Source organism: Dermacentor andersoni, chromosome 8, assembly GCF_023375885.2.
Source record: "Dermacentor andersoni chromosome 8, qqDerAnde1_hic_scaffold, whole genome shotgun sequence".
NCBI lineage: Eukaryota > Metazoa > Arthropoda > Arachnida > Ixodida > Ixodidae > Dermacentor > Dermacentor andersoni.
This window is the reverse complement of record NC_092821.1, coordinates 40,314,832-40,337,035: the sequence shown is the minus strand read 5'-3', so window position 1 is coordinate 40,337,035 and position 22,204 is coordinate 40,314,832. Positions and strand designations below refer to the sequence as shown.

The following is a 22,204-nucleotide window of genomic DNA, read 5'->3' as shown; positions in this document are numbered from 1 at the left end:
CGAGACGCCACTGTTCGTGGCGGGGGCTCTGCGGGGTGGTCACCCTCGTCCCCACTATTGTAGCGGGCGACAGAATGACGGAGACGACCCAAGAGCAACGCAGAACAACGTTGATTTCAGTGACAGCAAACTATATATATAGGCTACTTGCCTATGATGTAACATAAAAGAACGAATCATGTTTGACACGTGTTATCACAGCACTTTATATCAGTCGTGGTTACGTTGTCATCATTTACACCATTTCCACAATTAGGAATCGACATGTCATTGACGTCACGTCATCGGTCGTCGCTCTAGACCTTTGTTGTTCTGTTGATATCATTTCGTCTTCGCCATTCCATCATCACAGGGCCGGCTTCGCACAGTCGTCGTCGTGCCTTCACGATCACGGGTGACCTTAGCAGACGAGTGCCATAGCAAAATAGAATTATTTGGCATGAAACCCCAGGGACGAAATTCTCAGAATTCTCTGAATTCTGAGAAGAAGAAGAGGGCCAACCGAGCAGATTTGCTCGGTTGGGCCAACCGCTCAAATTTTGCATTAGGGGGTGTCGTAATCGTCAGTGAATTTTTTGATAGGAGATTGTAAACTACCAGCTGCAATCAGTGCAATCTTATTTGGCCCATAGGAGCACAGTTTACAGATCAGCATCGTTTCCCTACTACGTCAAAAAGTGCTGCATTAATGTGCGCGTCCTATTGAGAAGGAGAAGCACTGCTACAAGGGACTGGTGTGAAACCAACTCACGCGGCTACTTGTAGCCGACGGGCAAAATATCCGCAGACGAAGTGATGTAAAAAGTGAGAACCACAGTTCCAGGCAAAAAAAAAAAAAATTGTGCAGATCCGACGAACTTTGGGAATCCTTGTCATGTGAAAAAGTTTGTAGCTTCTCGGCTATCTGGCTTTTCTGGTGTTCTTTAGTGCTTTGCCAGGTAGACCAACGTCTTTTTGCAAATTGTGTACCTGCGTTTGTGGGTGCCGAGTGTACGTGTGTATTACGATAGAAGCACGACAATTATCACTTTGAAGATGATCGTATGGCGACCATGGCATGATTTCTACGCTGGCAGTTCGAAGTGAGCTTACATGCGATAGTTGTATTCTACATAAGTGCTGGGCGAGCGAAAGCTAGTCAAATGTGGATTGAGACGTCGTCAGCAACTACTTTTTATACAATCACAGACACTTAAGGTTAAGGGATATGCTTTGTCTTGAAACGACCATGGCATTTAAGCTCGGGCGAAGACATGTTAGAAATGGTTAACTAGGTCGTTCATGAAGTTGGTACAACGTCGCAAAGCTTCTATGTAACGTAAACTGCTACGAGGTAAGTACTGAGAAAAGTGAGTTTGTCCTGAGACTGTGCAATCCAACACGGCTCCTTCAAGCGCGAGCTGTCACGAGGAAAGACGACGAGAAAATAGCACGTCACGTACGCGCCGGGTATTTAAAAAATGATGGCTGCGGTGGAAACAGAAAAGCACGCGTGTAATTCAGTTTTGCCTGTTATAATGTACTAAGCAAGGCAATGACGTGACAGAAAGCGATCGTGGCCTAGTGGTTAAAGTACCGGGCTTCTGCACTCGACAGGAGCGATTGAATTTGGCCATTGGTAGCACATAATCTTCTTTTTGATGCGAAAGCGTTATCTGGCTCATTGAGCGCAAAGGGCGTGTTTATCATCTGTAGCAGCGAAATGGCAGGAAAATTCCCACTTGCTGCGACGCCACGTCGCGAGCGCACCTCAACGGAGCAGAGGAGGTGAAAAGGTGCACCTGTTGCCGCTATTGCGCGCCAGGTGTCGCCAGGTATTGCCTGAGGGCTGAGAGCATAGCGGTGACGCCACGTAACACTCTCTCTCGGAAGCCTGTGTTATTCGCGCTTCGTTGTCCGCGCAAGCTCTCGCCTGCGTTGTAAGTGCGCCTCGGTAAGGCCAGGCCCCGCATACTCTCAAGTTCAATAAATGGCCACAGAGGGCGAAAAGATCGACCGCGCGCCGCTGCTAACAAAACCAGCATAGTAGAATCACTTCGGCATGCTTACGTTAGTTCCAATAGTTCCCGCTAGAGGCGCCGTAATACGCGCCATTTTATTTTGCGAACTTTCTCCTACACTTATCGAAACATTTTTTTTTCATAAAAAAAGCGGGCAAAATGATCATTGCTAATTAGATATTGTACTTTTTATTAGTAAGTTTATTCTTCCTTTGTCACTATAGGCGCAAGTAGCGTTCAGCATCACCGATATTTCACGTGACCTCTGGTCTGGATTTAAAATTTTCACCGGTATTTTCGGGTGCACGACAGCGCGGATTCATTCGTTCGTACACCTAGACTGGTTGCTTCTTTGTTGCTAAAACAAGTTCATTTTGCTTCGATGTCTCGCGTTATTTAACTTGGGTTGAAGTGACGTGCTTGCAAGCGGACATGTAAGCCCGAAAGTTGGGTTTCGGTCGTGAGCCATTCGGAACATGTCTGCATCGCAACGGGAGCTGGATGTTGCTGCGGCTGACAATGGAATAACGGTGAGTCGTTTAACACCGCTGCTTGAATCGTTATATAATATCCGTCTCATTAACTTACACGCGGGGACAAGTTAACTAACTAGATCCTGCATTACATATGGTCAGTCAGGATCTCAGTTGCAGTTTTCTAAATAAACCTTTACTTGCGAGGCTGTCGTTATACACACACAATCAGGAAAGAAAGAGCGATATCAGAACGCGCGTCTCATTTTTCATCTTATTGTAGCCGTGGTCATAGGTGACTGAGTAGCCTTATGAATATACACATAAAACTTTTTTCGAGTCCGCCGGCAACTTCTTTCGTCCACAAAGCCGAATAATCCTTTGGTAAAATGAAGTGAAAGTACAGAATTTAATGTATTAAACAGTTGCAAGCATGATAATTCACCCATATTTCGTACTTGTTCGTTCCAAATTTTCTTGCAGTTCAGTTTGGTTTACCGTAGGGCATTTATTTTTGCAGTAGTGAAGCGGTGCATCACGTTCGTGCAGAAAAATAATGCATCAATTCTAATAGCTTCATGACTTTCATGAATTTTCTTGTTGAACCAGCATTGTGATCTCTTCTAGTGTATAAATGAACGCACAAATGTTCTCATTTGTGATCTTAATGACACTTAAACTGTTGACATGCATTGCTGTTAGGCCGACATCAATTTTATGGACAATAGCAATATTTATTTGACATGCTGCTTAAGCACCCTAGACAGACAGTGTACATCCGCATGTGTTCTGTAGTCGCAAACCATCAAGTATATATTTCACATCTTTTAGCATTTCATATTGCAAAATTGTGCTTTTACAATTTCTGATTCAGTCAAAATTTCTGTTCCAGACATGCAGTAATGAGGACGGCACCAGTGTAAAGCAATATGCTCCACGCATTAAACAGATGATGATGATGAAGCAACATTTGCTGGGCCCGAAATAAATCGGTGGTGCACGCAGGCACCAGACGGGGTGGTGCGGGACCCCTAGTTACGGGACCCATATGTTTCCAGCAGCTCCTGGCCCCTGTCCGTCAGTGCGAGCTGAATCGGTAGGGCGGGGCTTGATAACAAGGCTGGATAACAAACAGAAGCTGCTGCCTCCTACAACAAGGCCATCTTGTGGACGTTGGCTGCTATTACAAGGTAAACAACACATGGTTCAGAAATAAATATGCTTGATATATGCAGTATTGACTTGCTATTTGCAGCAGATATGGATGTTTGTTCATATTAATGGCTCAGTATAATTGGTTCGAACATAAAAGAAAACGCACATGAGTTTCGCTAATCTGTGCTGTATCTCGTGTCACCGTTCTGCCCCAACAGAGTCTATGCTAAGCACATCTTGGTCATCACAGGAGCTCCTATTTACACCAACAGGAAGGGGCTGGAGCTGAATTTGCAAGACTTTTACACCAGGAACAAAGGAGCGCACGCAGAAGAATTTGGATGAGATATCAAGTGTGCAGAGGACTGTGCCAAAACTGAAAAGAGCTTCAGCCACCATTCCACCAGCACGGATATTTGGCTGAGTCTTCCAGGTAACTCAAAAAGGGCTTTCTAGAAATTCTTCGTCTTCAGATGCACCTGCAACTTCTGACCAAGCATGGACGGCGCTGGCCAAAGGGTTTCGTCAGTTATAAATGCAAGCTTTTTCATTGCCCAATCTCGTTAGAGATCATTCATCCTCATCCAAACGTAAAGGTCAACTGATTCTTTGCTGACACCTAATACCAATCATTGTCTAGTAGCCTAACATATCTGTAGCAGTATCTTCTAGTCTATGTTGTCATGCACAATTCCTCTTCTGAAATAGCTGATGCAGCATCGGCATGGGTCTTGCATTAAACTACACACCGGGTGCTATGTACCATTTAACTTTTCTTGACGTTTAAAGCCTTCGATGCTTGCAGAGCAGAGTGGCTTCTCTCTTGAATGCAAGCTTTATCATTTTCCATATTCCTAGTCTCAATGATTACTCTTTTTCCTCGATAGCCTGGGTCCTTGCGCAAGCTACATTGAAGTGATTGATTACAGAATCGGGCTTTGCTGCCTCACTTGGTTGTCGTAGCCGTGTTACGTTTCTCGGATGTGGGGGCCTGGTCAATTGCTTTGGTAAGCATTTGCTCCTGCAGTCCACACAGCGACATAGACTCCCAGTATACACACACCATGACTGGTGCTCCCCGTTCATTCTTATTTGCTGCAACGATGGGCAAATTGTGCTTGTGGCCTACCTCGGCCATGATTTGCTCAAAACTGTACACATTGGCTACGAACCACATGGCAACAGTGAGCGTTCACGTACATGGGTCTCTTACGGTACATTCAGCCGCCTACCTACAGGCGTAGTGCTTGCCTTCGTCCCATATGGTGGTATGGTAACGAGCGACAACCAGCAGCACAAACAGATTGGACAGTGTGTCCCACCTGTTTGCAGCGACAGTCGCCGTTAAAGATGAGCAACTTCCATTGCGAAGCAATCAGGTGATGCAGGCATCTGCTGCCGCAACCAACACAGCGATATAGACTACCCAGCATTTTAGCATTAACTCCTTTCCAACCTGCACGTTTATTTTATTTCCAGGGCCGCTAATGTGTGGCTCACACTTGTTGCCCCACTTTGTCTCAATATGGACAAGTCGCTTTCGTGGGCATCACCTTCGGCAGCCATTTTTGCGGGCCTTTCCACCCATACGGCTATCAAATTCATACACATCAAACCATGTAAGCATATATGCTGGTCTCAGCACGAGCGGAGACCAGCATACGTGCTTACATGGTCCGACGTGTATTAAGTTGATAGCCACATGGGTGGAAACGCCCGCAAAAGTGGCTGATGAAGGTGATGCCCACGAAAGCGACTTGTCCATATTGAGACAATGTGGGACACCACGTGTGAGCCACACATTAGCGGCCCCCGAAAAAAAAGAAGAAACGTGTAGGTTGGAAAGGCGTCAACGCTAAAATGCCGGGTAGTCCATGTCGCTGTGTTGGCTGCGGCAGCAGATGCCTGCGTCACCCGATAGCATCGCAATGCAATTCAGTTGCTCATCTTTAAAGGCGACTGCCGCTGCAAACAGGTGGGACACTCTGTCCAATCTGCCTGCGCCGCTGGTTGTCGCTCGTTACCAGACCGCCATGTGGGACGACGACGGTGAGCCGTTTACGAGCTCGCGTCAATGATTCCAGCGTATCTCGACATAGAAATTCTATTTCTGCTATTGAACGAGAATGTACACTGCTTGTCTTCTGCCAGTAAAGTCGCACGTTCCGTTCACTCACTTGTGGCTTCTCTGTATGTCCGTCAGTAGAGGCTCTTTGGTCTCCTGGCAATTAGAACGCACCGGCTACGCGGCAGCCGAGGCATGCGGCATAGCCGGCGGGACGAGTACGACGCGTACGAGCGGATGCAAGCGTACACGACCGGCGAAAAGCAGCCATATTGGATAATGCTCTAAAAAAAAAAAATGCGCATTCCCGCTTCCTATTTTAGCAGCGCCATCTGGCGTCCGCCTAGGTAAGTTCCATGCGCCGCCGCTGCTTATTTTCGAACCACTGCGGAAGGTAAAGTTTCCCTCCTCTAAAGTTGTTCTTTATTCTATGGTAAGGTCAAATCAAACGCGCCAAGTGTCTTGACGCGTTCGCTTCCCGCGAGGAGTTCAAAACGTGAAGGACCACTCATCGGCGTTCAATTGGATAATAATGCTTTCGCATTCACCACTCACAAGAAGTGCTTAGGTGTCGTCCCATCTTTATTAAAGCGAGACGAGACAGCAACCTAGCTATCCACCCCAAAGTGCGAAGAATGTGGCAAAGAATTCTTCGCAATAGAAAGTGAGGGGCACATATTACCATCCTATATTTTCAAGCGCCAATTTCAAAAAGGAGAAAGAAAAGATGTTTGCTTGAAGTTAGGAGCACCAAGAGTGTCACTGGAAATTAGCGTGTGCTCCCACAAGTTCGTACAAGTCTACTGCCCTTCTTTATTTTAATCTGCAACCGGCTTCGACGAAATTCTGTAATTGATATGATGTTAAAGTATGATATTTCTAGCATATTTTTGTAGTATTATGACGTGTCTTTTATGCAAAAGATTGTGTGAAAGAAAAAAAGAAATAAAGATAGAAAGAAAGGAAGAAAGTAAGCAGTGCAACTAATGGCGCTTAGACTAACAGTAGTAGATTTTTAGAAATGTACCTGCATATTGACACGTGGACTGTTTTATCTTTTTCGGGTGAGCGCTTTTCACCGTCGAACAAATGTTATCGCTCAGCCCGGGACGCGCCGGCATGTATCGGAAGTTTCTGGAATGTTATCGATGGTTCTATCCGCCGTCTGTTGTAACCAAACCTTGTTTAATCTAATGGCATTTATGTGTGACGCGAATGATGTAAGCTTTCAGAAGGACACGTGGGCACCAGCGATTTCTCTGGAACGTTCGATGGCTCGTGCAGAAAAGCCGACGCACTTGAACCGCAGATAAGATTTTCGAAGATCGCCGACTGTGTTCGCCGCTATCGTTGTTCCTTGAGTGTAGCCTGCTTTTCAGGGAACAAGTTCGCCCATTGAAAGGCTAGTTTCGTCAATCACAGTTCTACTGCCTTCTTCACCGTCACACTACTAAGTGACACTATATAGTTTTCTTCCCGATAAGAGTATGGGAGATGTATAGGATTGTGTGTCCAGGATGTCCTTGCACGAATGTTTTATCGTTCCAGCTCCATTTGTAGATGGCTGTTCATTTCCCTGGAGCGGAAAGTGCGGTTTTTTGAAGTGGCCGCAATGCAGTATAGATAAGAAGACTTGCATGTGTGCCTGCTGTGAGTGAACATTTCTTCCCCATATTAAGTAGACTAGTGATCAACCTTTTATTCAATGTTATTACAATTACATTGTTTGCATAAACACGCATTGCGCTGCTGCAAATTTGCTGAGAACCTATGTTTAAAAGCGCCACAGCGCCATAAAAAGACCTGAGCGTGTTGTACAGCCAGTTTTGTGTCAATATGACGAACCAAATATATCTTGGTAAAAGTGTGAAATAATCCCGGCACGTGCAGTAGCACCATGAGTGATTTTTTAACAGTTACTATGTTTAAGGTGCCGCAATATGCGATTAGCAGGCCGACGAAAGCAATCGCAATATTTGCTTCGCAGCACTTATGCACTGTTCCTTAAGTTAGAGACCTATGTTTCCCCAAATTAGGAAGCTGGTTACCCTATACACACAAGAAGGTAATAATTTTTTGGCTAACTTATTCCGTTGTTACACCGGACGTTACATTTTGCATCTTCGTTATTATGCAGAATTGTACCGGGACATAATTTGCGTTTTCCATCTAAAATTGAAGATATACCTTTTAAAACAACAAAAAGACAACAAAAAGACGTCATTCGGGCTCCTCCACAAAGTGGATGTGGAGGAGCCCGAATGACAAGACTAGTAATGAAATGGACTTTATAATCTGTGCTAACCCTGGCACCATACAAGATGTGTACGCGCTCGGCAAGGCGCGCTGCAGTGACCATAGGATGGTAAGAACTCGAATTAGCCTAGACTTGAGGAGGGAGCGGAAGAAATTGGTACATAAAAAGCCGATCAATGAGTTAGCGGTAAGAGGGAAAATAGAGGAATTCCTGATCATGGTACAGAACAGGTATTCGGCTTTAACTCAGGAAGAGGACCTTAGTGTTAAAACAATGAACGACAATCTTATGGACATCATTAAGGAGTGTGCAATAGAAGTCGGTGGTAACTCCGTTAGACAGGATTCCAGTAAGCTATCGCAGGAGACGAAAGATCTGATCAAGAAACGCCAATGTATGAAAGCCTCTAACTCTACAGCTAGAATAGAAGTGGCATAACTTTCGAAGTGAATCAACAAGCGTTAGACAGCTGAGAAGGAAGTATAATGGGGATAGAAATGAACATGCTCTCAGGAACGGAGGAAGCCTAAAAGCAGTGAAGAAGAAATTAGGAATAGGTAAGAATCAGATGCATGCGTTAAGAGACAAATCCGACAATATCATTACTAATATGAATGAGATAGTTCAAGTGCTCAGCTGTTCTATACAGATTTGTACAGTACCAGTGGCACCCACGACGATAATGGAAGAGAGAATAGTCTAGAGGAAATTGAAATCCCGCAAGTAACGCCGGAAGAAGTAGGGAAAGCCTTGGGAGCTATGCAAAGGGGAAAGCAGCGGGGGAGGATTAGGTAACAGCAGATTTGTTGAAGGATCGTGGGCAGATTGTTCTAGAAAAACTGGCCACCCTGTATACGCAATGCCTCATGACTTCGAGCGTACCGGAATCTTGGAAGAACGCCAACATAATCATAATCTATACGAAAGGGGACGCCAAAGACGTGAAAAATGATAGACCGATCAGCTTACTGTACGTTGTCTACAAAGTATTTACTAAGGTAATCGCAAATAGAATCAGGAACACCTTAGACTTCTGTCAACCAAAGGACCAGGCAGGATTCTACAAAGGCTACTCAACAATAGGCCATATTCACACTATCAACCCCGTGATAGAGAAATGTGCAGAGTATAACCAAACCTTATATATAGCTTTCATTGATTACGAGAAATCGTTTGATTCAGTCGAAACCTCAGCAGTCATGGAGGCATTACGGAATCAGGGTGTAGACGAGCCGTATATAAATATACTGAAAGATATCTATAGCGTCTCCACAGCCACCGTAGTCCTCCATAAAGAAAGCAACAAAATCCCAATAAAGAAAGGTGTGAGGGAGGGAGATACGATCTCTCCAATCCTATCCACAGCGTGTATAGAGGAGGTATTCAGAGACCTGGATTGAGAAGAATTGGGGATGAGAGTTAATGGAGAATACCTTAGTAACTTGCGATTCGCTGATGATATTGCCTTGCTTAGTAACTCAGGGGACCAATTGCAATGCATGCTCACTTACCTGGAGAGGCAAAGCAGAAGGGTAGGTCTAAATATTATTCTGCAGAAAACCAAAGTAATGTTTAACTGTCTTGAAAGAGAACAGCAGTTTACGATAGCTAGCGAGGCACTGGACGTGGTAAGGGAATGCATTTACTTAGGATAGGTAGTTACCGCAGATCCGGATCATGAGACTGAAATAATCAGAAGAATAAGAATGGGCCGGGGTGCGTTTCGCAGGCATTCTCAGATCATGAACTGCAGGTTGCCATTATCCCTCAAGAGAAAATGTATAACAGCTGTCTTACCACTACTCACGTACGGGGCAGAAACCTGGAGGCTTACGAAAAGGGTTCTACTTAAATTGAGGATGATGCAACGAGCTATGGAAAGGAGAATGATAGGTGTAACGTTAAGGGATAAGAAAAGAGCAGATTGGCTGAGGGAACAAACGCGAGGTAATGACATCTTAGTTGAAAGGAAGAAAAATAAATGCGCATGGGCAGGATATGTAATGAGGAGGGAAGATAACCGATGGTCAATAAAGGTTACAGACTGGATTCCAAGGTAAGGGAAGCGTAGCAGGGGACGGCAGAAAGTTAGGTGGGCGGATGAGATAAAGAAGTTTGCAGGGATAACATGACCACAATTAGTACATGACCGGGGTAGTTGGAGAAGTGTGGGAGAGGCCTTTGCCCTGCAGTGGTCATAACTAGGCTGATGATGATGATGATGATGATGATGATAATGATGATGATGAATCGCGACGCAGAACAGCACATCCAACATGTGCACCAACTCATTCAACGGCTCGCCGAATACGGCCTTATCATCAATAGGGCGAATTGAAAATGCGACACGGCCACTGTGTCAGCAACGACAAGATCCCTTGTCGTAAAAGTCGAGGCGATAGAAGGTTTTCCTTAGCCATCTTCCATCTGAAAAATGCGAGTTTCTTGGCCTCGTGATACTATACAACCGCTTCATCTTTTGCTGCGCCATTTTCTCCGGCCCCTGATGGACATGATCCAGGGCAAGAAATCCAAAACAACTGATTTCACCTGGTCTGCAGAATCACTAACTGCTTTTGATGCCATCATGGCCAAGCTCTCTCCGGCAACCCTTCTCGTCCATCCGAGAGCAGGAGCCCCAGTTTGCCTTATGACCGGTGTGTCCAATGCTGCAGCGGGAGCGGTGCTTCAACAGTTCGCGGATAATATCTGGCAGGCGCTTGCATTTTTTCTCGGATGCTCTCACCCATGGAGACTCGCTACAACACATTCGGAAAGGAACTCCTCGCAAGGTACATGACTGTACGCCACTTCAGACATTTTCTGGAGTTTCAAGAGTTCCACGTTAAGACAGAACACAAACCTTTGACGTTTAGCGTCTGGTCAGATTCTACCAAATTTTCACCACGGGAAACACGCCATATCGCTTTCATTGCGGAATTCACGACGGATATATGGCACTTGCTGCGCTGCTACAAGACGACACAGTGGTAATTGTGCTTAGTGGAAACCAGGTGCTTTACATCTGCATGATATCCATTTTACATCTTGTGCCGGCCCTATTCTTTGTCATGTCTCCACGTGCACCCCATGTCCAGTCGTCTTACTCGATTTCTGGCGCACCGTTTTCAATGCCCTTCATAACCTATCCCAACCTGGAATCCGGGTCACGCAACATCTGGTGACACAGCGTTTCGTCTGGCCGTGCATCAACAAGGACGTACCTGCCTTGGCGTGGGGTTGTCTGGTACGCTAGCAATCGAAGGTTCTCTGACGCACAAGGGTACCTTTCGGCTCGTTTACTCCACCACCTGAATGATTCGAAAAGGTACACATTGAAATTTCTGGACCATGGTCGCCATAAAATGGGAAGGCCTACCTCCTAACCTGCATAGATCGCCTTTAACCGATGGCCAGAAGCTTGCCCTTTCTGCGACATCCATACTGAAATCATCGCAAACGCGTTCGTCGAGGGCTCGGTTTCGCGATACGGCGTACCATCGGCTATTACAACCGATATAGAGGATGCCAGTTTGAATTGGCACTATTCGAAAACCTGCTGACCCTCCTAGGCACTTATCGCATACGCACCACGGCATATCACCTCATCGGCAATGATCATGTTGAATGTTTACACCGCTCCATCAAGACCTCGTTCATAGCGCAGCCTGACGCCATTCACTGATCCACATCACTAACACTCCTAACACTCCTAGGATTCTACTAGGACACATAAATACCCAAGAAACTTGATGGGAAAACGGCGCCGCGGTAGCTCAATTGGTAGAGCATCGCACGCGAAATGCGAAGTTTGTGGGTTCGGTTTCCAATTTCCATTAACTTATCGTTTCCTTATTTCACTTATTAAGCGCAAGTCATTTCCCCTATGTTTTCCTTGGTGTCAGTGTTTGTTGGCTTCTTATGATGTGCATTTATATGAAGACGTTTCCGACAAAACAACTTACTGCAGGAGACATCGATCAATAAGCGTTAGTTATGTCAGGCAGCATTAGAATGTCCCGTTAGCGTGCGTGTGTTAGATAAGGGGAAACCGGGTTACCGACTTTGTGCTTTAGAGTTCGGTGTGCAACATGCTGCCGATGCTGCCTCTCATTGGTATAACACCCCTAAGCAGTGTTGAGAACCTGCCACCTGTCTGAAGATCTACTGCAGAAAATAGGACCCAATTCTCTTGCGAAGTTAGCACCGGTGCGCACCGGTGGTGTTTCGGAAGGGGATACGCGAGAGCTGGGCTGCTTTCAATCGACGCTTGGGGCATGCGCGAGCACGCGGACATAAACGACAGTTGGTTGATCGCAGCATGAAACAGCCTCCCTCTTCAACGAAATTTCACGTACAGTATTGCCGAAGGTAATTTAAAGAAAATGACTTGACACGTGAAGTATAATAACTCACCGGACACTGAAGTATATCTATGTAATTGGACTATAAGTAAGGTGCACGATAAAGAGGAACAGGGAACAGTAAGTCTACAAGTAGAGTAGCTTTCTTTCTTTTCTTTCGCGGGAGGCAAGCGAAGCCCGAAGAATAAGCGGAGTGGTTATCCCAGAGTATTTATTCGCGGTCGCGTACTGCAGCTCACCTAGCGACAAACGGAGAACGGCGGGTTCTCTTCTGCAGTACCAAGCCGCAGTATCTAGATTTTTCTCTCGAAACTGACGCATGCGCGCAAGGGGTAGTAAGCACGGTCATCTCTCACGTGTCTGGGTGCTTCACAAAACGAAAATAAGCATCTCAGAAGTCATAATAGAGCTCAGAAGTTTGTAAGGTGCTTGCGACCTATCGTGCATCGGCCAGCAGTGAGTGAGCAGGGCTCAAGTGGCTTAATCGCGATACGACGCGGCCGTGGTAGAGAAAGTGGTTTCCCAGTCAGCAAGCAGACGGAGCAAAAGTGTAAGGAACACATAATGCAGCTACGCTTAAGGTCGATAAATGAAAATATTATGTGGTTTCATCGCAGATTATGGGCATCAACAGGGGGTCTGGAAGTCCTGAAAACTTACCGTGATTGTCTGTATCCAAGTACAGTCAGCTATCCATAGTACGATCTTTTTGCGGCAGTGTTCGCTTATCACTAGTTAACGTGACGTCTGGCGTGCGCAATAGCTCCGTCCTAGGCGATTGTAATTTACGTGAACAAGATAAAAATATAATCATCCACACCAACGTCAAACTACGCTACTTGAATGGAAACATGATTTATGCTCATGGTGTTTCTCCAGAGAGTCAGGTTTTGCGTGTCAGCGTTTTGCTTTGTTTTGTTAGCGAACTGAGGCCTTTCGAATGTCGATTATTTGAATAAAATAGTGTGCGTAAAATTACTGTAATAAAGCATCCCACTGCATTCACCTAGAAAGATGATAAACAAAGCCCAACGGCATAAGCATATCTACTCTAATTGTTTGGTGGCAGTTCAAGGAAGTCGCTGTTTCTCCCGAAAAGCAATACCGTGATTGCGATAGCAAATTATTGGAGAACACGAAATGGGGCTCGGAGTTTCATTGGTAGTATACATTGTAGTGAATATTGACTCACGAATTACTTTGCCAAACATGCTGTCACGTAAAACTCTTGCTTGGGCTAGTTGGTTCATGCTTGAAGTAGTAAAGGCAATGCGCAGAAGACCAGGACTGAAGAAGAAGAACACAAACGACAGGACCGGTGCCGGTCCTGTCATTTGTGTTCTTCTTCTTCAGTCCTGGTCTTCTGCGCCTTGCCTTTACTACTTCATGCTGTCACGCTTACGCGGGCAAACAAGAGCAGATCTCACTCGATGGCAGCGAACACATGCTATCACAACACTGGCGCGATGATGAGCGGCAGTAGCGGCGAGCGAATTGCCCATCGGGTTGCCTCTCGCCATAACTCGAAGTAGGCGCGGGAGAAAACACGAAGCTCTAGGCAAGCGCAGCTTTTTGTACCCACAGAACATTAGGGCGCGCGCGGTCGTACTCAGCCGCACCATTCGCAGCCACCCCTGTGGCAGTGGAAACGCGCGCCAAACTGCCTCTTCCCCACCAGCACGCGATCAGCTTCACGCCTTCACGCGGTGCTAGATGGAGTCGGGTGTTTTAAGAAAAGCGCGAAGGAGGAGTCCCGCTGCAGTATGCCGTCATACATACCTATTTTCGATGGTGGCAATATGTTTTGTGTATATATAGACTGAATGCTAACTCATTATCGCCGACCGTCATCGTGAGATAGGTTCTGTGGTATTTTTCGTCCTATCTCAATGAAGTCATCCAGCCCAAACCTAGAAAGTTGGCAGTCAGCGGTTTATATTTAAAACAAAACCATTCCAACTCGGCCGTTTTGTTAGCGCTGTTGTAAAATATCCGTTCGCTACGCTCGTAGCTCGGTTGCATATCAATTCCCTATGTCTTTTTTTGTCATACCTTTTCACTTATCTGTGGCGGTTTGCCCGTCAAGGCTAAAACATTTTTCGCTACTTACGCACATCTGACAAGGCAAGATGACAGGGCCTAGGGCAGCCTCACTGCTGTCGGACAGACCCACGCATCAGACCGTCGGGTCACGCATTCAAGTAACATTATTGGGCATTTCTTGCATTCGCTAAAGAGTATATGTGAAAACGTGGGAATAAAATACTGTAGAAACGGGCGCAATGAACGCATTTATAGGCATGACCCCACGGTGCCATAGATCGGCATGTCGGGCTGCAGTAGGACTCGCTGCTTCTTGTCTTTGCTATTATCAGATTGATGTGGCCAGAAAGTACTCACCATGTCAGATAAACTTCCATAAAAAATGACAAGAAAGGTCATTCAACGAAGAACGAAACGGGGCACGTGGCACGAGATGCTGCAGCTACGCCAGCACCAGGTTTGCTTTTTTTACTACCTTCTTCGCAACAATCTGTATACGCGTGCAAAAGCTTACTAGTGCTCAATGAAATGAATACGTCATTTGCTTGGACTGTACTAATGGAAAACTCTTTCACAGAGGCCATCACAGGCACCAAACCGTCAAGTTCCCAAAACAATTCTGGACCTTGCCCAATAATTTTTGAAGTTGTCACTGCTTTAAAACTGTTCGCGCCTTTGCCGCAATTTTTTTGTTGATGTCTGAGTTTGCAATTCACATTCATGTGCAATTTAAGTACATCCTGCTCTAACCTTTTGTCCAGTGAGGTGTGGCATCGTCGACGGGCTACATCGACACTGGAAATCTACACTTGCCACCCAGCCTCACGCGGAGGATTGGGTATCGCCCCTTCCCATCGTGCTGCTCGCCTTCAGTCAACACTGCGACCAGAACTCACCTGCTCTGTAGCTGAGATGTTTTGCTGCTGCATCTTCTAGTTGCCCGGTGACCTCGTCAACTCCGTATCTACGCTGAATGTTTCTGATCCATCTTCTTTCGTACAGCATCTCCGAATTTTCATGCAGAGCTTGCGTCAATCGCTAACCCCTGCTCACACGAATAAGCACGACATTTTCCTGCCCTCAAACCTGCAAGCATCCTCACACGTTTTTTGTACGCGTTCACACGCCCCGTCGTTCTCTTCAGCCTCGCTAGAACGGTCCTTTCCCCGCCATCAATCACTTTAAACGCCATTTCACAATCCTGCGCAGTTGGCGTGAAGACACCGTTGCAATCACAAGGATCAAACCGACTTCCATTATCAACACCTCCGTCTGACCACCTCTTCAAGTGACCACGGCCACTTGTTCGCTTGCAAACTTTTGTTCTTCTGCCTGGTACTGGTATTGGACGACAAGCTCCTAACAGAGCTAAGAACCCGGTACATAGGCACAAGTGCACAAATCGCCCAGAAGCCATACGCTGATCCGGAGAATCTTAACCTAGATGGACCCATCCTAGAGGCTGAAGTACGAGCCTTCATGCTAAAACTGCGCACTAAATCTGTGCCAGCCCCCGATGGCATAACCAATAAGACCCTCCGAAATCTACACGATGCATCTATCACTGCCCTAAAGAGTACTGCAACCGCTGTTGGGCCTAGTCAAGCTGTCGAGACAGCTTTTAGCTCTTGACCCTTTCCAGGACCTATTATTTCGGGAAAAATAAAAATTGAATTGAATTGAAAAATCCCCTCGCAATGAAAGCACGCACAAATAATATTCATACCTAAACATGGTAAGCGACTACAGCTCGAGAACTTGCGCCCAATCTCTCTGACTTCGTGCGTAGGAAAACTCATGGAGCACGTCATTCTGAACCGCCTCCACAATTTTGAAGATGACAACAACCTATTCCCGAACACCATAATTAGCGTTCGTCTTAATCTGTCGACGCAAGACCTCATGCTTCAGATTAAACATCAAGTTCTAGATCACATATCTAAATATGGTACCCGGGCTGTCCTGGGTCTTCATCTTACAAACGCCTTTGACAACGTAGCGCATCATGCTACACTGGAGAATCTGCAGTGTAGGACAGACGACGTACAATTACACCAAGGATTTTCTGAACCACCGCATAGTGGAACTAAGAATAGGGGAACTACAATCGCACAATATTTCTCTCGGAAGTGGTGGCATGCCGCAAGGATCAGTCATGTCCCCCTTCCTCTTCAATTTAGCAATGATCTGATTACCGGAACAACTTAATCAGATTCCAGATCTACACCACAGTCTGTATACCGACGACATCCCCCTGCGGGTGAAAAAAGGTAGCGATGGAGATACAACTACGCTAAAACAAGCTGTAGACACGGTTGAAAAGTATGTGACCGACAAGGGCCTCGCCTGCTCCCCGCAAAAATCAGAACTCTTCTTACTCAGAGCCCCTACAAACCACAATTTCGACATTGGACCACCCCCAGAGGTCGCTGCGCAAACCGGAGGAGGCGAGATCCCGGTGGGGAACACCATCCATGTACTCGGCTTTTTCATGCAAGGCCACGAGCGCGACTGCAGAATCATTCATATACTAGAAGCCTGCATCCGATAGACGATGCGACTCATCTCAAGAATTGCCAACCGACACTCGCCCATGAAAGAAGCCAACCTCATACGGTTGGTAGAAGCCTTCGTGCTCAGCGGCATCTCCTACACCACTCCATACCTCGGCCTCAAAGCGGCTGAGAAAGAGAAAATAAAGGAAGTTATCAGGAGGCTTATATACAGGCTCTTCGGCTACCTATAAGAACGGCCAAGGCTAAAGTGCTAGCCCTAGGTTTACACAACACCCTCGAAGAACTTGTGGAAGCGCTCCTTATATCTCAATACGAAAAGCTAGCTCAGAGGGCCGCCTGGCGAAACATCTTCCAGAATCTCGGCATCAACTACGAGTCGATGCAAAGCAGTCAAGTAGACATTCATCACGATCACAGGCACCATCTAAAAATTAATTCAGTGTAATCTCAAGGAGCAGGCCCACCGGAGAGCACGTTATTTCAGGTACCGCGCTGTCGGGGGTAGCCAGGCTTAGAATGAAGTCAACATCCACAAAGATCCATTATGTACTTTCCACGAAATTGTTTCCCGTTATCGACTGGGTAGGAGGACATTCCTACCCCCCCCAATTTAACAAACTTCAGGCTAGCACACTAGGACTTCCGCAAACCCGTTCGTATCCCACTCCTCGGTCCCTTAACAGGATAGACCTGCACCACTCACAGTCGTGCCTCAAATGTGATCCTGACTCATGCTCTTTTTATCGCATGCTCTGGCTGTGCCCAACCCTTAACACCTCTCCAACCACGACGAAAGAGCAATGGGAGGAAACTCCCAAGAGCAGCAATCTCCATATTCAACTGCAGGCTGTCCAGAAGGCCCACAACATTGCGGCGGGAATTCGTTCCTATCGTAGGCGGAGCCACCTACTAAGACCGAAACTGAGGCTCTCCTATATCTCAGTTTCCTAGGACCCATAAAGTTCGTGTCATGTCATGTCCTTAAAAACACGCAGCCCGAATTCCACATGGAAAGGAGGGCCGAACGTTCCAAAGCCTCACATTAGAAATTCCACGCCTTCAAAGACGTAGTCTATGTCGACGCAACAGAATACATAGAACGCAACTGTATGTGCCTCGCAGTGGTGGACTCCTCAGGCCAAATGCGCACTGGTGGTTCAATCTGAACCAGAGCACTGAAACAGCGGAAGAGGCGGCTCTCACTCTGGCAATAGCCTCCACACATTGTCTTACATTATTAGCGATTCGAGAGCAGCGGTACGCAATTTTGCGAAGGGTCAGGGTTCGGCTCGCGTAAAACACATAGTAGGCACCAACCAACACCCATGACCAATCCAGATCATTTGGGCACCAGCACACCCCTCCCTACCCGGCAACGATGCCGCCCACACCACCGCTCGAGGATTCGCCAACCGAGCACCCGTACGGCTCAGGCTAGGATCAGAGAGGAATCGCATGGTCATTTAGCAGGAAATTACGCAGCACTACAGGTTAGCCAGGGCAGTGTATCCACCAGCACACAAATCGCTTAACGAGCGATAAGAAGTACCTTGGAGGCGACTTCAGACGAACACCTACCCCAACCCCGTAGCCTATCACTACTACTACCCGGACTAATACCCTAATACGTGTGACCATTGCAAGAAAAAAGCGGATCTGTTCCACATTTTGTGGTCATGCCCAGCGGAAAATCACACAAATCACGAAATGAGTAATACTGAGCAGTGGGAGGCCGTGTTGCTGAGCTCCAACCCTTACCTGCCGGCCAAGTTCATCAAGAGAACTGAAGAAGCCGCCCGGGCCCCGGAGCTCGTGGTTGCCTAACCACAAGAGTATAGGCTTCGGCTAGTTGGTAATACATAGTTGCACTGGAAGCATAGCGGGGGAAGGATGATCGACAAAGACGAGACAAGACAAGCGCTAGCGCTTCTCTTGTTTTCCAATAAAGTCTTTAGTCACTCTTCTTTTGGCGCGTCGCTGGTTTTAGACATGAGCGAGTAGTGGGGTGCGGCTTAGGAGATGAAGAGGAGGAGAGAAACGATGGAGTAGATCAAGTGAAGGGACCTACAAATGAAACTGCTGTGATCCTAATTGTGCTCGGTTGTTCCACAGTCGTATACCGTATTTAGCGCCTAGAGTCACTTAGCGAGCCCTCGACTAGAGTCACATAGCGAGCCCTCGACCGCGCTAGTGCAGATTGCCATCGATCTATACTACAGCTTGTAGATTCCCCTGTTTGTTTGCGCAAGATTCTACATGACGGGAAGGCATGCATATATAATAAGCACCTTTGTACATATACCAACCATGGTAGTCTGGAGGTAGCACGAAGCTCTGTAGAATGCTATTGAGCAAAACGCTTTCTCTTTAAGGACCCGCTGTATTGTAGGCGACTATCTGAATTGTTCATGCGTGCGTCCAACGTAGCTTTAGAGACTTCGATATTTTATACAAGAAACCTAAGCATGACTCACTCGCAAAAGAATGCAGATGATTATGCGCAGATAGAGTCACCTACTTCAATCCATCAAGACTAGCTTGGACATGAAAATGAACCTTATTTGGGCTTCATATACTGCACGTTTGTGCTGAGCCTACAAAAGAGCCGCTTATAGGCTTATTCATGACTGCGTCCTTTATATTCAGCAGGCAACAAACGTCGAATGGAATACGTGGTGTTGCCAGGCAACAAACGCAGCGTAGTATATAAGAACTATACTGTAGTACCGCGCAGTAATACCACCAAACACACCGTACTTTTCGGTACCTTAAAGGACCACTACAGCCAAGTATTAAGTCAATCTGGACTATAAGAATACCTTTATACAAACCTCGCAGCTCTTGTTTCGTGTCAAAAGAAGGCTTAGCTTAAGAGGCAATCGCCTCTGAAGGGTCCTTAGTCCTTCAGCGCAATTGAAATCGCCCGCTCCTGAGCTGGGGCATTTCTCAAAGAAATGTAAAATCGTCTCTTTTTTGGGCTATGAGAACGTGCTCAGTCGAAAAGTCTTTATGGAATATAAATTGAACATTTATAAGCATTTGGTGCTTTTCAAGGGAGGGCAACATGCAAATATGCATCAATTGCTCAGAAGCTTTTGAATATCTGAAGTATAGATATCTGCCTTGAATTTCAGTGTTTATTTCTACTGCAGTCTTTGTGCAAGGTTATTTATTATCTCTGTGATCTGAACCCTTTTCGTAACTATTCCGTCATAAAGCGCCAGGTTCAAAACGCGTTCAAGCACGACAGCTGTCACATCTAACGTTTCTCAACCCGTCGAATCTAAAGATCGCCTGCATTGCAAGAGTTGGTATACTTATTGAGGTAGCAATAATATGGACACTCCAGGTGCATTTCCGCCGTAGTCATCACGTGATGCTCCGTATAAAGTCAAAATATGATAACATCGTGACCGCGCCGTATGCTGTGAGTGCGAGTGAAAGAGTGGGATGGTAAGCCGAGGATGGTAGCTCGATCTAGCGCGCGCAAGGGAGGAGGACGGGGAGGAAGCGCACCGTCTTCAATTGCGCGCAAGGCATCGGGGGAGCGAGGGTGGGCGTGCTGCTTAGGTGGCGGCTGCGTATGGCGCGTCTGGGCACGGCTGGGCGCGACTGAGCGCAGCCGCGGAGGCATTATCTTGAAGGCGATCGCGATGAGTACGTAGTCTACCGAAGGACCACGTGCTCTACCGAAGGGAGTGACAACGGTCGATTCGCTCACTCCTGCTGCCATTCTTCCTTAAGCCAGCGTTTCGACAGCGAGTGCTCGCGATCATGGAGTGAACGTGTTCATTTTCGCCTGTGCGCACACTGCATCATGCCTGTTATTTTAGTTAGTAAGAGAGTGTATAGAAGTTTATACAGCCGATAAACCTCTTATCCTTCCTTCGTATAGCTGTCTAACAATTTGCTTTCTTAACCGATGCTTCGCCTATCGGGCGAAACTGCGACTTCTTTAGGATTAAAAAAAACGCTGCTGATTTATTGTACAGTGGTCATTTACAGTACCATGACTACAATAATTTGCTTAGGGACGCGCATGTGAATGCCCTCGGACGCTAAATGAGATTGTTAATTCTTGTATTTACATTGCAGGATCCATTTCTTTTAGTAGCAGCATGGACTGACAAACACGAAAAAAATTACTAAACCTCGTGCCGCTTATGCCATTGCTGGATGGTTTAAATGAATGCTGTAATGAAGAGGAATTTTCCGCCCATGGAAAACTGACGAATTTTTCAAGTTCTTACTATAATGTTCATACTACACTATGTTAGTGAATAAATCTATGATTTCTGTTAATCTTGACTTTAGTCCTGGGTTTCTTTACAACGACCTGTGCATGTCACCAATCGTTTATTGTAATACTTGCTTCTGTTGCCTTACATGCTGTTGTATTGAACTTGAATAAAGAAACTGATCAACCGCTAACGCACTTGTAAAGGTATATACAAAATATAACATGCGGTAATATGCTACTTCCTTTTCTTGTTATGTTTACCTTTGATACTTTAAATTGTTTTGTGCTTGTCACGTAGGTTCTCACCACTCGACTGCGTTAAATCCTAATCAACAACATTTATCATTTCCCTCTTGTTTTAGTCGTACCTGTAATGACTCACTTTAAAAAGCCTCTTCATTCGATGGCAGTTTTTGAACGATTGAAAACGAAATCGCAAATTAGTATAAACTAATTGTGCAACTAGCCCGCAAATGTTACCGTGACCCACTGATTGGGTGAATAATTTCAGTGCATAATAACGAATACTTTGCTTATACACTCATAGCGCGGTAACGTTTAAGTTTACCTTTAGTGGCAAGTGACCTATAACATAAAGGGTACTAGGTTACTAAACAAACTTGATATTTGTGTTTTTTTACTCCCCGTCGCGGCTAGATGTTACATGTCTCGAAGTAGCTATTTTAAAGGTTACTACAACGCCAAATGTCTCGTACACTTTAGATTGTAACTTCTCCAAAGAAAGTTGTAATTTGTGACTCAGGGGACCTATTGTAGGGATTAGAACTATGTTGATTATTGTGTTGCATTGCGTTCCCGGTATGCTATTTTCAGCGAGGACTAACGTGTAAAATATGGTGTGCCGCCAAGGGACGGAGGAAGGTTGGGCAAAATTAAGATGTTATTGGTGCCAGTCGGAATGTTTGTTTTTGCAATATAAAAAAAATACTTTCAATCTTGCACGAGCGTATGCTCAAGTCAACCAGCAGCAATTCAGTGGTATACTGCATACGTGCCATTATAATGTAAAAGCAAGCTACAGAAGCATACACCGGATAATGTTGTTACGGATGCTCGATGTTTATTTACAG

The 22,204-nt window shown here is 46.0% G+C and overlaps 1 long non-coding RNA gene across 1 annotated transcript; it reads left to right on the top strand.

Moving 5' to 3' along the window:
- Window positions 1–6,140: 6,140 nt before the first annotated feature.
- LOC129383501 (uncharacterized) lies at window positions 6,141–21,181 on the top strand. Its single transcript, XR_008611395.1, has 2 exons — window positions 6,141–7,343; window positions 20,969–21,181. It is a non-coding gene; the product is annotated as an uncharacterized lncRNA (long non-coding RNA).
- Window positions 21,182–22,204: the final 1,023 nt, after the last annotated feature.